The sequence below is a fragment of the Microtus pennsylvanicus genome, chromosome 6 (assembly GCF_037038515.1).
Source record: "Microtus pennsylvanicus isolate mMicPen1 chromosome 6, mMicPen1.hap1, whole genome shotgun sequence".
Taxonomy (NCBI): Eukaryota; Metazoa; Chordata; class Mammalia; order Rodentia; family Cricetidae; genus Microtus; species Microtus pennsylvanicus.
The window spans coordinates 75,682,700-75,699,365 of NC_134584.1; positions in this window are offsets into that span (position 1 = coordinate 75,682,700).

Sequence of the window (16,666 nt, forward strand, 5' to 3'; positions counted from 1 at the left end):
AAGGAGCCAGCTGGTCTACAGAGTCAGGTGTTTCTTCCTGTTCCTCCAGGAAGCTGCTGTCAGTCGCCCCAGGCAGCAGCAGGAGGCACCTTTGCTAATAGCATGTCTTTGTCTTTCAAATTCCTTCTGCTGGCTCTGCCTTTGAATCCTCGGAGTTTGGCATCGGCAGATGTCTGCCAACCGCTTCGCTCTTGCTGCCCCTTTGGCTAGATGGCATGGCGTCTCTGTGCCACTGAAGTGTTGATGAATCAACCTGCCAATTTGTTAAGGTGGCCACGAGGATTGGTGGCTCCTTTGTTTGTTGAACAAATATTTTTACGTTATCAATCTTAAGGTAGAGTCTCAGTATGTAGACCATGATGGCCTCGAATTCACAGCAATCCACCTGGCTCTACTCCCAAGTGAGTAAACCTCGTGCATCACAGTGTCCAGCCTTGAGCAAGCATTTATTGATGGCTGCTATGGTTTGGATCTGAGTCATCTCCAAGAGTCATGTGTTGTAGGATTGGTCCCCAGTGAACTAAGAGCAGAGCTGGGCCTGGGGAGGGGTGCTTTGTGAGGCTATGATGTCATCAGTGGGTAATCCATTGGTAAGGGCTACTTAGAGGGGTAGGTTTAGTGAGAGGAAGTCAGGCCATTATGGGTGCACCCTTGAAACGGCTTCTAGAGCCCCAGTTCTTTCCCTTCTCCTTTTCTCTCTGTTGCCAAAATTTGGGATCATATAACTTATGTCAAGATGCAGTATACAGGGCTGGTGAGATGGCTCAGTGGATGAAGACATTTGCCACCAAAACTGATCATCTTGAAGTCCACCCTGCAAACCCACACAGTAGAAGGAGAGAACTGACTCCCATAAATTGTCCTCTGACCTCCACAGCACATGGCAGCAGTTGCCTGTGACTGCGTGTACACAGGACATACAAGATAAAGATCAGAATTAAAAATATATAAATTAAAAGATATATTGTATAAATTATCAAAGAATAAATTTAAGATACTTTTTCTAAACCAAGGCTTTTAAAAAGCTTTGAGTTCTGATGAAAAGCTGCATTTGATCACTGGTTTACACACACATATGCACACACATGCACGTGAATACAAACACACAAATGGTTTTGGGGAGAATTAGGAGTGTGCATAGTCTAGTCACCCCTTCTTTTTCGTTGTTGTTCTATTGAGTCAGGGTCTCATGTAGCCCAGGCTGGCCTTGTAGCTAAGGCTTATATTCAACTCCCAATCCTCCTGCCTCCATTTCCTGAGTGCAAGGATAACAGGCATGCACCACAGTGCCTGAGCTAGAACATGGTCCTGTTTTGAATGTCTGCCTTGGTCTGTGTAGGGAAAGGGGCAGTCACGAGAAAAGAGGAAGAAAGAAACGTGAGCTGTGAGGTGAGTAAGAGCGTCTCCCATGCTTGTCCTGGCTTTAAGTCTGCTGTTAACAAAAGCAATGAACGGGAGAGAAGGTTCATTTCTAGCTCACAGTTGAGGACCAGTTCAGCACAGTAGGAAAGTCAAAGCAGGAACTTGAAGCAGCCAGTCACATAACAGTCCAGGGAGCATAAACGTGCCCACTCATGCTCAGCCTCCTCTAAGTATATACAGTCCAAGGTGCCCTGCTTAGGGAACAACGCCATCCATGGTGGGTTGGGTCTTCACACATCAATTAGTGTAATCCAGACAGCCCACAAAGAGGCTGACCAGATCCAGACAGCCTCCTACTGGGACTCTTCCCAGGTGATTCTAGATTGCAGGATGAAAACCACCATCAATCGCACAGCTCATGTGTGTGCAGTTAACACCCAAAATCTGTAAAGATGCATTTAGGAAGAAATCCATCAGAAGAGAGAGAATCCAGACACAAAGGCCACTCACTATGAGGTTCCATGTATGAAAACAGAGCACACATGACTCCCAGGATCAATGGCAGACAGTGGTTGCTGCTGCAGCCGGGGTGGGGACAGGAGGGACCCAGATTGGTCTCTGCTTCCTGTCTGGGTGGTGGGAGATTCCCAAGGCTACGGAGACTGACAGCTGCAGCACCTCACGTGTGTCCTGAGTACTGTAACAGTTTTGAGGAGAAATCAAGCCTGGTGTAGTGGCTCAGAGGAAGGAAGGAGAGGGACGCCGGAGATGGTTCGACTGGTAAAGCGCTCGCCACGCAAGCATGAGGAGCTGAGTCTAATTCCTCAGAATTTCTACAAAAGTAGTCAGGCACAGTGGCATCTGTAATCCCAACCTGAGCTGACAGAGACGCATGGATCCCTAGAACTCAGAGGCCACCAGCCTGGCAGAATCTGCAAGCTCTCAGCAAGAGGCCTTGTCTCAAGAAACAAGGCAGACAGTGACTGAGGAAGCCTCTGGCCTCCACACGCATGGGCACACGTGTGCACGTGCAGCTTCATACATTGCACACACTCCTGCACTATGTGGAAAGAAGGAAGAGGAAGGAAGCCACACATTCTCCTGGGAGTAAATTCAAAAGTCGCCTGTGTTTATGGAGCTTGGGTAGCCCACCCCCAGCCTCCCAGGTGCCCTGTTACTGTCCCCAACAGAGAACCCTGATGCATAGGTGGGTGACTGTGAGGCCTCCAGGGTCTCCCATTCCAGCGAGACTACTCGGTATTTTAGCAATCCTGGCGGTTCTCACCCTGGCCTGGTAGAATCCAAGAATCCTCAAGAAACCCCACCCACCCACCAACAATCTCCCAGCCTGGGCTGCTGTCCAAGGTCTGCCTTCCAGGGCAGTGTTTGGGGACTGGGGGAGGGTGGCTCCACACACTGGTTAGAGCAACCCTTTCACCACCAAGATGAACTTGGCATTGCCTGAGGGGTCAGACAGAGTGAGCTGCCTGGCAGCTCTGAACTGTCTAGTACTGTGAGGACAGCCTGGATTGAAAGATCCCAGAATAGAACCTTCCTCTTTGGCCCTTCCCGGGGCCTCCTTGGAGCCTATAAGCTACCACCACCCCCACCACCAACAACGTAGCCAGGAGGACTAGCACACATCCATATCCTAACTCAGGAGGCTACACAGAAACCCAGTCTCAGAAAAAAAATATAAATAAATGAATAAATTAAGCAAAAAATAAACTAAATAATTCAACCCCTATGCTAGAGCCTAAAGTGGCCGCAGACAATGCAGAACAGCCCTTTGCTGGACACTGCCCCATCATTTCTTTCAATGTCAAATTCACCCTCTTCCTCCTGCCCCCAGGGACCACTTATATGGACTCTCTGGGAGAAGATGACATTGAACTAACCCATCTTACATGGAGGGAAAGTGGCGCCTGCGCAGGGTGGCATCTTTATGATCCTCTGTAGGTTCTTGCGTCTTAAGGGAAAACAGAACAACAGAGATAAATTCAAGCATTCCGGAAGGGGGGATCTCCCTGCAGCCATGGGTGAGGTGTTGAGGAGGGGAGAGACTTGAGGCCACATAATTAGGGAGCATAGATATCACAGCTAAGCATACCTAATGACCTGAGATCACCCTAGAAATAAGTTGCAAAGGACATAAGGAGGCCATGTGAAACCGCTAACCCCAAACCAGACCAGGTTCTGGGCAGGGTTTATTCAGATGTGCCCATGGCCTTGGGCTAAGAGCAGAGGGTTCAGGGTGTGCTGGCTATTCCTGCTCCCCCAAGCTGCTGTGCTCCAGTCCTATTCTGGTTTGGCTTCTTGGGCCATGTCTCAGGGACACATCCCATGCCCCTACCCTGCAACAAAGACATGAGATTGCTGGGGGAATGTGCATCCCAGTCCCAAGGGGCCTGGCCCAGGGTCCTGCAGGGGATGTGTGTGAGGCTGTCAGCACGGAGAAACTCGGAGGAGAAAAAAATTCACAGGTAAAGAGAAAAGGAAAGAGAGGAGAGTCAGAGACAGGCAGGAGAGCTATAAAGAGAAAAAACAGAGGAGAGGGACAGAGAGGGAAAAAAAGACAGAGTAAAGACCAGAAACAGAGAAACAGAGAGAGGGAGGGAAGGAAAGAAAGAGAGGAGAGAGAGAGAGAGAGAGAGAGAGAGAGAGAGAGAGAGAGAGAGAGAGAGAGAAGGCCATTCAGAGTTGTTCTTGTCCAAAGTCCCAAGGACCTCCGACCCAGCAGCACCAGAGACCATGTGGAACCGGTGTGGTCAGGGCGCCTGAGCCAGGGACCCCCAAACCCCAACCACGGGGACGCCCTGGGAGCTACCAGGCTGAGAAAGGACAGGCTGCCTTCTGGACTTGGGCCAGTAACTCTCACAGCTCAGTCACGTGTGCCCAGCAGGTGGCAAAGACACTGGTCGCCAGGGGCTGCAGACCCAGAGCTGAGAATAGTTAGAAGAAAACGGATTTGGGGGCTGGGGATGCGACTGAATGGCAGAGTTCTTTTCATGTGCGAGGCCCTGGGTCCCAACGCCCCCCCCCAAAACCATTTTAAAGAGAGAAATAAGTCTATTCACTTACACACACTTCAAGAGAAACTCTTCAGAGAAAGACGTGGTTTGTTTTGTTTTTCAGAGAATCAAATAAAATTTGGAAATCAACTCAAAAGAAAACTTATTCACAGAGAGGGCTGAAGATCTATTGCAATATAAAGGAAAACCGAGCTCCTAGTCGAACGCCAGGTCCTACCCCAGGCACCCCACTCTGAGGAGCCCTGCTCACCTGCATCGGATCTAGTGGGTGCCTTGGCCAGTTCTCCCCGAGTCGCGAGGATCCCACCTGGTCAACGCCGAGGCTTGCAAGCAGCGTGTGGTACACCGACCCACGGACCAGCCCGAGGGGTGCATAAAAGAGCTGCGTGGGTCGCGGAGACCTGCGCAGCGAAGCCAATGTGGAACAGGGCAGCTGCTCCAGCTGTGGCGCGAAGGAGGGGGAGGCTTCTCCGAAGCTAGGGGGAAGGCTGGACAGACCGAGCCCTGTCATCATTCGCAGCCAAGTGACCTTCCAACCAGGAGCTGAGAGCAAGCATCCCCCATCGCTCCTTGCAATGGGCTTTTCTTGGTTTTCTGTGTCCCTTAAGGTGACTTCTCAATGCGGAACAGAACTAAGGAAGGGAGGGCTTCGAGGGGCTGGCATTTTGAGAAGCAGAGCTGTGGAATCCCAGTTCCACCTACCTGTTCCTGCTGAGGCGGTAGGAAGGCAGGAGGCTGCCAGGAATTTCAGCCATGTCCCCTTTGCCGATGGCGACCTAAATAATTCATGCTCTTAGAAAAACAGTATTTAGGGTGCAACTGCTAATCCATGCTCTGGAAACAGGTTTCTTCTGCCCCCCACCCCAAGAGTGACGTTGCCGCAGCAGGACAGAGAGAGGGGGAAGCGGCTCGGGGGCTCAGGGTCGTGGACTGCGTGCATCGCGCTTGTCTGCAACTGAGCAGTGAGACTAAAGATCTTTTTCTCCTCTTTAAGGAATGGAACCCAGGATTTAGAAAATGCTTGGAAATTCTAGGCAAGGGGTGTACCACACCCCTTCCAACGCTCCCCGCGATTTACTTTACTTACTCACTGAGTGGTTGATTATTTGTTTGATTGATTGATTGATTGAGGCAGGATCTCACTACAGAACCCTGGCTGTGCTGGAACCCGACCAGACTGGCCTCGAACTCTCAAAGATTCGCCTGCCTCTGCCTCCCGAGTGCTGGGATTAAAGGCGTGTGCTATCACTGCTAGATCCTACTTACCTCTTTTTGAGGCAGGGTCTCACTATGTAGTCCAGGCTAGCTTAGGATTCTACATCCTGCCTCAGCGCGCCGCAGTACTGGGATCACAGACTTCCGCTGCCACACTGGACACCTGCGTTTCTTTTTAGAGTTGATAGTGTTGTTTTTCCCATAAGAAGCAGCAAGGGACCAGCAAGATGGCTCCCTGTGTAAAGGTGCCCACTTCCAAGTCTAACAACTTCAACCCTGGGACCACATGGTAAATCTGTGACTAATATTTAATAGGGCCACAACAGCCCTCGATTCTGTAAGACGTTCTCTAACCTCTTCACATGCACCTGTGCACGCACGCACACACACACACACACACACACACACACACACGCGGGTGCACACACACACACTCACACGCGCACACACCCTTTAAGCGAATGCCAGTCTCTATAATTAAGAGCAAACACTGCTATCACAAAGGACCAGTGCTCACTTCCCAACAACCCAGCCAGGTGGTTCACAGCTTCTGTTAACTGTGGCTGCAGGGGATGTAACACCCTCTTCTGGCCTCTGAGGGCAGCTGCACTTGTGTGTGCATGCACATATATAGAAACAAAAGTGCACCTTTTTAAATAATATCCCACACACAAAAGAAGGGAGGGACAAGCACAGACAAGGAAACAAAGCTCGCTGAAGATGTTGGGAACACCCCCACACCAGGGTTGTTGCACTCTTTGCTTCTGTTTGGGGGCCCTCATGATGGATGGTGCCAGATAAAGAGCTTGCTGCCAAGCCTGACACCTGAGTTCCATCCCTGAGACACTATGGTGGGAGGGAAGAAGCTTTTTTGACGGTTACAAAGGAAGGTCTCCTAAGATTGACCTGTGACCTCCACGCCCACCATGCAATGATGCACACAGTTACACACACACACACACACACACACACACACACGTCTTTACCAACAACAAAAACTGTTTCTATCTGAAGAAGTGTGGAGGTCTGCGGAGTGAGAAGAATACATACAGCCCCAGGCTGGTGGGCTCCGGCCAACTGCTGAGGGAGAGGGAAGGAGGGAAGGAGCCCCTCTGTGCCTTGGTCCAGGGCTGACTCAGCGGCAAAGTGAGAAGGTGGATGAGGTTGCTGAAGCAGAGGCGGCTTCTTTACTTCCACTCTTTTTGCCCCGTGGAAGCAGCCAGGGTCTGTGAATGAATAGGCATTGACTGTACAAAGCGATCTCTGGGTGTGTGTGTATGTGTGTGTGTGGGGGGGGTGTCTTTCTGTGCACGCGCATGCTCCTAGAGCCCAAAGAACACCCCCAGTTATTGGCCTGGAGTTCACTGTTTAGCTTAGACTAGCTGGCCAATGCACCCCAAGGATCTACCTGCCTCCCCACCTCAGCCCAGGGTGGCAGGCTGTTGCTACCCCACCACCCCTCCAGTTTACACGCGGCTTCTGGGGTACTCAGGCTTGCATAGCAAGCACTTTACCAACTGGGGAATACAAACATTTACACCCATCAAGTTTGTTACCTTGAACAAGTCCCTTCCACCTGTGTTCCCTCCCGGGTTAAGACCTGAGAAGGGTTGTTTTGACTGTGAAGTCAGATGCTAAGGTTGGAGGCGCTGTGAGCTGGAAAAGGCCAAACAACACAAGATGTTATTACTGTTAGGCAGGGAGTCCTGGGGCTGCACAATTAGCATTGAATTTTCCTATTTCATGCCATGTGACTCCTGTGAGTCACTCTGTGAACATAAATAGCCACCCCAGCTTCCTCAGAAGTCCTTTGGAAATGTCAAAAAGTTCTGATTTTCCTTCACACGAATGAGATCAGCCCGAGTCAGCTCTCTTCTAACTCCTGTGGCTTTTTAGGTTGAAGAACTGCTCGGTTATTCTCTCCTTCCTGTTTACAGAGCCTTGCTGCATTTTCAGTGGGGTAACACTGCTCTCCCACCCCTTGGGCTTGGACGTGGCCCTATGAACTGCTTTAGTTGATGGCACATAGCCAACCTGAAGTGTGGGTATGGCCTGTCCTCTTACACTTACCCTGAGAACAAGTGTCCCCAGAAAAGAATGAAAGACACCCGAGTTGTCACCCAGCTAAGCTCCACCCAACTGGATATATGCCAAGCAACCAACACAGTCTCACTAAGAAACCCAGACTCGCCTTGAACGGGTGATTCCCCCTGCCTCCGATTCCTGACTGCAGGGATAAATGGCACATGTGACCATGCCCAGCTCAAGTCACTGCATTCTGGAGTAGTTTAGAATATGGCTGTAATGGCTCATTCCAGGTGTCAGCTTGACTGGGCTTAGAGATACCCACATAGTTGGCAAGACCTGATTGTTAGGTGTGTCTGTGAAGGTATTTTTCAGAATAGCACCATGTCTCAGGTGGGATGTTGTGTTCCAAGGCCTTGGTTGGGTCGTTCAAAGGCATCATGAGAGATCATTTACTTGTATATTGCTGAGTTTTATTCAACCAGAGAGCATCTGTGGTTCCTGTCCAAATGCAACACAGTCATCACTGTGTCTGGCACCACCACGACCACTATCAACACCACCACCACAGTCACTGTCATCACCACTATCACTGCTACCACCATCATCAGCATTATCATCAGCACTTCAACCTTTACCACCACTATAACCACCACCATCATCATCACCACTATAACCACCATTATCACCACCACAGTCACTGTCATCACCACTGTAACCGCTACCACCATCATCACCATTATCATCAGCACTTCAACCTTTACCACCACTATAACCACCACCATCATCATCGCCACTATAACCACCATTATCACCACCACATCCACCACTGTAACCGCTACCACCATCATCACCATTATCATCAGCACTTCAACCTTTACCACCACTATAACCACCACCATCGTCATCACCACTATAACCATTATCACCACCATATCCACCACTGTAACCGCTACCACCATCATCACCATTATCATCAGCACTTCAACCTTTACCACCACTATAACCACCACCATCGTCATCGCCACTATAATCACCATTATCACCACCACCTCCATCTTCGCTACTATTGCAATCACCATCACCATGGTCTTAGTTTGCTTCCTATTGCTGTGATAAAGACCATAACCAAGAATACCTTGAGAAGGGAAGAGTTTATTTCTCCTTACAGCTTAGTCCTTCACTGAGAGAAGCCAGAGTAGCAACCAGGAGTCAGGAACTGAAGCAGGGGCCATGGAGGAACGCTGCTTACTGGCTTGTTCCCCCTGTTTGCTCAGCTGCTTCCTTACACACTCCAGACCACCTGTGTAGGGATGGCACCATACATAGTAGGCTAGGCTCTCCCACATCAATCATTAATCAAGAAAATGCCCCACAGTCATGTCTACAGATCAGTCTTATGGAAGCATTTTCTCAAATTGAGAGTCCTTATCCCAAACAATTCTAGCTTGTGTTAAGTTGTGATAAAACTAACCAACTAACCAACACGACCATCATTACCACAACCACCATCTCCACCATGACCACCATCACTACATCAGCACCATCCCTACAAGCATCACCATGGCCATCTTCTCCACCATGACCACTGTCACTACATCACTACCATGACAATCACCATCGTCACCTCTATCGCTACAGTCATCACCACCACGACCCTCATCTCACCATGGCCAACATTACCACATCACCATCACAGTGATCTTCACTGTCCCCATTATCTCCACCATCACCATTATTTCTTAGGAAAGTTCAGAGCAACAAGAATGGTTAAAGCCTGAACCCAGAAAACCTGCATTAGACACTTTGTGTCTATGTTTCTACTAGCTCTGAGACTTTCGGGAACCCACGAAGCTCTCCATGGCTCAGCTCTGCAGTCAGCAACATGTCCATGATAAGGCCCACATTTCCATCTCAGGCTTATGGAGAAGCAGCACACGTGTGTTTGCTGTGTATGCTGCTGTGCAGCCTTAGCCAGAGTGGGATCCTCTTTCCACCAGAGTTCACAGAAAGCAGACCACACTCCAAACTGATGATGCCTTCAAAACACTTAAATTAACAACAAGCATAGTGCTAGCTGGGTGACGTGATGTCCACAGAAGGCAACTGCTGCAAATTTGAAAGAGCAATGAGACATCTCCAGAACATGCAGACAGAAGGAGAAGGAGGCATGGCCCACAGCAGAAGGATACACGAGGCTCTCGGCAACCAGGGCAGCAGGAGGAAGCACCTTAGATCTGCTCACCTTCTCTCTCTCTTTTTGTCCGTAAGAGACTCCTGTTGGATGAGCTGAATGGCAGGCAGGGAGCAACAGAGCCTGATTTGGTTTAGCTTTCCAGGAACTGAGCAGGTGAGGCACCAGGTCCAGGGAACAGCAACCTTTTTCTCCCCAGCTTCCTGATACTGCAGGTCAGGCAGGCTTTCTCACTAGCTGGCTATAGACTCATCTCATTATCTTACTCTCTTCTTGCTACCAAAGGATACAGGATGAGAAAAAAAGCAGATCTCGGAGAAGCCTGTGTGATGACTCTCCAGGAGAAATCCCTACGACACATCTCCATTCCTGGCACCATCATCCTGAGCTACCCACCAGAGAAAGGAGAGCATGCACGTTGTTTGGCCAAGGGACAGGGCAGCTGTGCTTATAACAGCCCACACAGAGGGAGAGTGCTTGCTCCAAGTTTGACAGCTTCACACACAGGCCCTGGCTGGGAACTGTGCCACCTGGCAGCCATCACTCTGAGGACACCTCTTCTGTTTGTCCAGGTGAGCAAACAGCTACTTCCGCGTTCTGGACAGAGTTCACTTCATCACACGGCAATCATGACGATGAAAGAAAACAAAACTCGGGCGCAGGAAAGCAAGATAGAGTAGTACACATCTGCTATCCCAGCACTCAGGAGTCCAAGACACGGGGGTGGCCAGTGTCTAGGGCAGTCTCAGAAGCCTTGTCTCAAATAAAATAAGTAAACTGGGCGGTGGTGGCGCACACCTTTAATTCCAGCACTCGGGAGTTAGAGGCAGGGGAATCTGTCTGAGTTCAAGGCCAGCCTGTTCTACAGAGTGAGTTCCAGGACAGCCAGAGCTACACAGAAACCCTATCTCAAAAATCAGAAAAAAGTAAACAAATAAATAGATAACTAAATTCTCCTTTGAACACGGTGGATCTGGTCGTTTTTGTGGTGAAGCAGATACAGCCCTCGCCATCTGTCCGCTTCGCATGCAGTGGGAGCCGTGACACTTCCTTTCACTCTAGTCTGTTTTCCCTTCTATCAAGCAATTTTAACACATCACTTTCTCCTCTCCTTTCCTTCCTCCAACCCTCTTACACCCGTCATTCTCAAATCAATAGCTTCTTTTTCTGGAAACATTATGCTATGTACACACATATATGTATGTGTATGTGCATATGTGTATGTATATGTGTGTACGTATATATATGTGTACATTGTATGCATGTGTGTGCATACATATGTGTATATGTATATATGTCTGTATGTGTATATGTATGCAAAAATATATTAATATAACCCAATGAGGCCATTTTTGTTGTATTAGATAACAGTGAGGGAGCTCATCCCTGGGAGGGGCTAAATCAGAAGACATTAGTTGCGTAAAGCTCTTCACCTAGGGGTAGGACCAAGTGAAACTGTTCCCCTTCCATGTTAGCTGGTCTATTGATACTGCCACTTTCTGGTTTTTATGCAGCCATTTCTAGGAGAGCTGGTTTCACAGCAGGCTTCCTGGTGTTCTGGCTCTTACCACCTTTCTGTCCCCTCTTCCTCCATGGTCCCTGAGCCACAGATGCAGGAGCAGTGATATAGATGTACCCATCAGGGCTGGGCTCACCGCAATCTTCTCTTCTCTGCACTGAGTTCAGCTGTGGTTTCCACTTGCTGAACAAAGAGGATTCTCTGATGAGTGATGGCAGCTAGCCGTCTGTGGGCAGCCATGGCAGCCGTGAGCAATGTTTGAGGATAATGCTGCTGACTCCTAGACATTGCTTACAGTTCCAGAAGAATTTGGGGAAATGCTCATGAACTAGTATCGGTTGTGCCAGGCATGGTGGTGCACACCTTTAATCTCAACACTCTGGCTGCAGAGGCTGGAGGATCACTCTAAGTGGAGAGCATTCTGGTCTATCTTAGAAGACCCACCCTGAAGGTAGGCAGCACCGTCTCACGAGCTCAGGGTTCACACTCAATAAATCGAGAAAAAGAAGAAAGCCAGCTGAGAGTCTGCATTCCCCTTTCTTGGCTTCCTGACCCCAGGATGTGAGGAGCCTTGACTCCCACTGTGAACTCCACCCACCTTCTTTCTACCAAGGGAGACTCAGTCTTCCTTCCAAGCTTCGTGGTGTACAAGCGTTTGGTCACAGTCATAAGGAAAATAAGAATTGCATCTATGTTACTGCATCTAGTGCTGTTTTACTCTTTCTGTTTTGTCTTTATTTTTTCTTTTGTGCACATGTATGTACTCATGTGTGTGCATCCATGAAGAGGCCAGAAGCCTCAAATGTTACTCCTCACGTGTTTCCTGTCATTGGTCGAGCTAGGGTATCTCACTGACCTGGAACGCAGCGAGAGGCTAGGAGGCTACTGAGTGAGCCCCAGGGGTGTTCTTGTCTCCTTCTGTCCAGCACTGGCATCATAAGACAATACCACGCTGACTAGCTGTTTCACTTGGGTTCTGGTACTTGGATTGAGGTTCTTGTGTTTCCAAAGCAGGCTCTTTAACCTCCTCTCCCAGTCCTAATTTGACTTTATGTATTTTATTTTTATACAACCCCCCCAAGTGCTAAGATTAAAGGCATATGACACCATCCCCCTCTTCCGAATCTTAAATGTTTAAAAATTACCTTTGTTTGTTTATTTCTGCGGACAAGTTGCCTATGCCACAATGTACATATGAGATCAGAGGAGAGCCGGCAGGAGTCAGCTCTCTGCAGCTACCACGCACCTCAGGCCATCAGGGCTGGCAGCTTAGCACAACCTACGCATACCTGGAAGAGGAAGCTCAGTTGAGATAGTTGCCTGTAGGTGGGTCTGTAGGACAATTTTTGATCAATGATTGATATGGAAAGGCCCAGATCAGCTTCTCTTCAGGGACCTTCCATTTCTCTGCTCTAGACCCCAAGGATGCCTTATTTTTCATACCTCTTGATCCCCAATCGCAAAATACCCCTTGCCTTAACTTGGACTGACCCGGATACTTATCTTCCCCTCAACACTTCTGGACTGTCGTACCCCAGGGGTTCCGGGACATTCCACATCTCTTTGGCCAGCCCTATCCTCTGACTTACTCTTCCCAAATCCAAGATTATACAGTATATTACCAATCTTCTTCGTAGTCCATGCCTGCAAATTAGCCAGACAGACACCTCTGCCTTTTTAAACTTTCTGTCCAGCTGGGGATGTAAGGTCTCACCCTCTCGGGTCCAGCAGTCAACTCCCCAGGTGACTTATCTGGGGTTAGCTATTGCTCTAACCCACAAGGCCTTTACCCTAGATAGAAAACACTTAATTCAGTCACTGACAGCCGCCACCACCAAGAATGAAATCCTGTCCTTCCGAGGGATGGCCAGCTTCTCATGCTCTTGGATCCCTTCTCTCTTCTTGCCATATGCTATATGAGGCGACCCTTGGCCTCTTGCATGAACTCCTCTTGCACCCATTGCTAAGCCACTTCATAGGCTTCAGCAGGCCCCCTCCAGGCTCCAGCCTGGCATCTTCTGGACCTAACTTGCCCTTTGTCTCTCCAGGTTACAGGAAAGGAGGATATGCCCTCGGGTTCCTGGTCACTAACTGGGACACCTGTTGATTACTTATCAAAAACTTAGGACATATTGTCCAAGGATGGTACCTTGCCTATGCGCTCTGGCCACAGCTGAACTTCTTATACGTGAATAAAAGGGTTACCCTTCGGGTCACCCACTACTGTCCTCGTTTTCACCACTGTCCCATCCCCTAAATTAAGGGGTCTCCAAGCACCACCCCCTTCCAGAGTTCCCTCTCTTTGGGTAGCACTGGCAGAAAATGTTACGTGGACCTTTCTGCCATGCCCTCGTCTCCACGTTTCAAACTGACTCAAGCTGCTGGGCTGACTCCCCCGAGGAATGTACAAATACTTCGCTTCTGCCGGCTTCTGCCACCCACCAAATTCGATTCTGGAGTCCGCCTCTTCAGTCACTTCTGTTCACCTTAACAACAATCCATCTCTCCCTTGCCTGCTCAGTAAGCGTCCTCTCTCCCTGCTGTGCCCTTTTGACCCTTGGGCTTCTTCAGCTGTTTCTCCCCTGCCTGCTCTAACCACTTGTCTCTCCCCTTCTACAGGGCGGGTGTCACTATGGAGGTCTCCTCTTCGTCTACTTTTACTACAAAAGCCTCACCTGGGTGCCAGGAAGCTTCCTCTCCCCTACTGGGCCTCCATCCCGTGAAAAGGAATGACTCTTCTTTATGATTTAGGACATTTCTCTCTGACGAGTCCCTCAGTCTGCTTGGAGAGGCCCCAAATTGAAATTCTTGTAACCACGACACTAACCCTCTCTGCTCCCTCGTGGTTCCTCTCAGCTCTTTCTGGAACTTCCTCACTATAGTGATAATTTGTGTTTTAACAAAAGCTCACCTGAAGATCAGAGTGCAGAGTTCAGCCCCTAGAGGTCAGAGTATGGTGGCACACATCTTTAATTCCAGCACAGAGAGCACAGGAGTGATACGGCTGGGCAGAGAGAGGAATATAGGGCAGGACAAATCTGAAGAGCAGTGCAGCCTGAGGTTTGCTGGAGACAGAGGGAGTCTGGAGATGCAGTCTGAGGACAGGATCGCCCCTTCAGTCTGGGCATCGGTAGAGGTAACTCCAGTGGCTGGCGCTCTGCTTTTCTGACCTTCAGCATTAACCCCCATATCGACTCTGGTTTTTATTATTAAGACCAACTAGAATTTGTGCTACTTCTCCCCTCCCCCGAGGAGCTGCCTGCATGTCCCAGGTTCGGCGACTTTCCTTGCCCTCCTAGGCCTCTATGTTGTCATTTTCCTTGCCTCCCAGGAGCTACCTGCTAAGTTCCACAGCTTCCTTAAGCCCTCTGTGACCTTGTACCTCCTGTTTCTCCGCTGTGTCCTGGAAGTCTCACAGCTTCTCCATGCCCTCCCGGGCTTCCTTCTTGCTTCTCAACTCCCACTTGGAGCTTGCAGAAACTTTCTCCAGTGGAGTTCATTCCGTGACCCCTCCTCTCTCCTGCCACTGCCGTGAATTTTATGAAAGCCTCACCCTGTTGTTACAAACAGCGTGGCCTCAGTACATTCCAATGGCCTAATTAGCATGCTCAGTTTTTAATGGTGGCAACTTCTGCGATTGCACAAATGATCTGAAAATCTTTAGAGCTAAACTAGCTCTCTCCCCCTGTTTCCAACCACAGCTGTCCAGGGTAGCGCTTACATATGGAGATCCCCAGCTCTAACAACAGCCTGTCCAGGGTACCTGTTACATATGGAGACCCCACAGCTCTAACAACAGCCTGTCCAGGGTACCTGTTACAGATGGAGATCCCCAGCTCTAACAACAGCCTGTCCAGGGTACCTGTTACAGATGGAGACCCCCCACAAGCTCTAATAACAGCCTGTCCAGGGTACCTGTTACATATGGAGACCCCCCAGCTCTAACAACAGCCTGTCCAGGGTACCTGTTACATATGGAGACCCTCCATAAGCTCTAACAACAGCCTGTCCAGGGTACCTGTTACATATGGAGACACCCCAGCTCTAACAACAGCCTGTCCAGGGTACCTGTTACATAGGGAGACCCCCCCAGCTCTAACATCAGCCTGTCCAGGGTACCTGTTACATATGGAGACCCTCCCCCAGCTCTAACAACAGCCTGTCCAGGGTAACTGTTACATATGGAGACCCCCCAGCTCTAACATCAGCCTGTCCAGGGTACCTGTTACATATGGAGACCCTCCACAAGCTCTAACAACAGCCTGTCCAGGGTACCTGTTACATTTGGAGACCCTCCACAAGCTCTAACCAACAGCTTGTCTGGGGGTACCTCTTACATATAGAGACCCCCCACCTCTAACCAGCAGCCTGTCCTAATAGAGTAAGGGAATTGTTCTACGTCAGGCTGTCAAAGGTCATTGTAGCTCCCTCTAACTCCCTTGTCCATCTCTCCTTCACTGGGCCTTACCCCATGCCAGTTTTTTCTTTTTCTTTTTCTTTTTTCTTTTTTTTTTTGATTTTTCGAGACAGGGTTTCTCTGTAGCTTTTGGTTCTTGTCCTGGAACTAGCTCTTGTAGACCAGGCTGGCCTCGAACTCACAGAGATCCGCCTGCCTCTGCCTCCCGAGTGCTGGGATTAAAGGTGTGCGCCGCCACCACCCAGCCAGTTTTTTCTATTTTTGTAAGATAATTCCTGTCCTGAAAACAAAAACCATAAAGACAAGGTCATGGTAAGATTTAAGAGAAACTGCATGTTTAACAAGGAATTAAAGCTGCACCCCCTTCCATGTGCTCATACAGGAAGTGCCTCGTGCTGGTAGCTGAACTTGGTAACATAAGGGACACATAGGTTGATTTGTTTTAAAGAGACACGAAGGGGTCATGGAGAGAAGCTGAGACTTGGCTCTGTGTGACAGGACTGACTTCCCTAGAGATTCCAGGAGAGGCTATCGGTGAAAACGCAGCCCAGTGGCAACAGCCATCTATAACAGGTACCCTGGACAGGCTGTTGTCTGAGAATGTGAAAGCTTTAAGTTCTGAGGGTCCAAGAAAGTGGTGTGTGAATGAAGGTTCTGGAGGTAGAGGAGAGTGATTTGGGGTGATGGGAAACGTTCAGATTTCTTTCCCCTTCTATGCTACTGTTATATTAGGAATTCAAAGATTCAAGAAACCTATGCTCGGGCTGGAGAGATGGCTCTGCTCTTCCAAAAGTCCTGAGTTCAATTCCCGGCAACCACATGGTCGCTCACAACCATCTGTGGTGGGGTCTGGTGCCCTCTTCTGGCCTGCAGACATACACACGGACAGAATATTGTATACA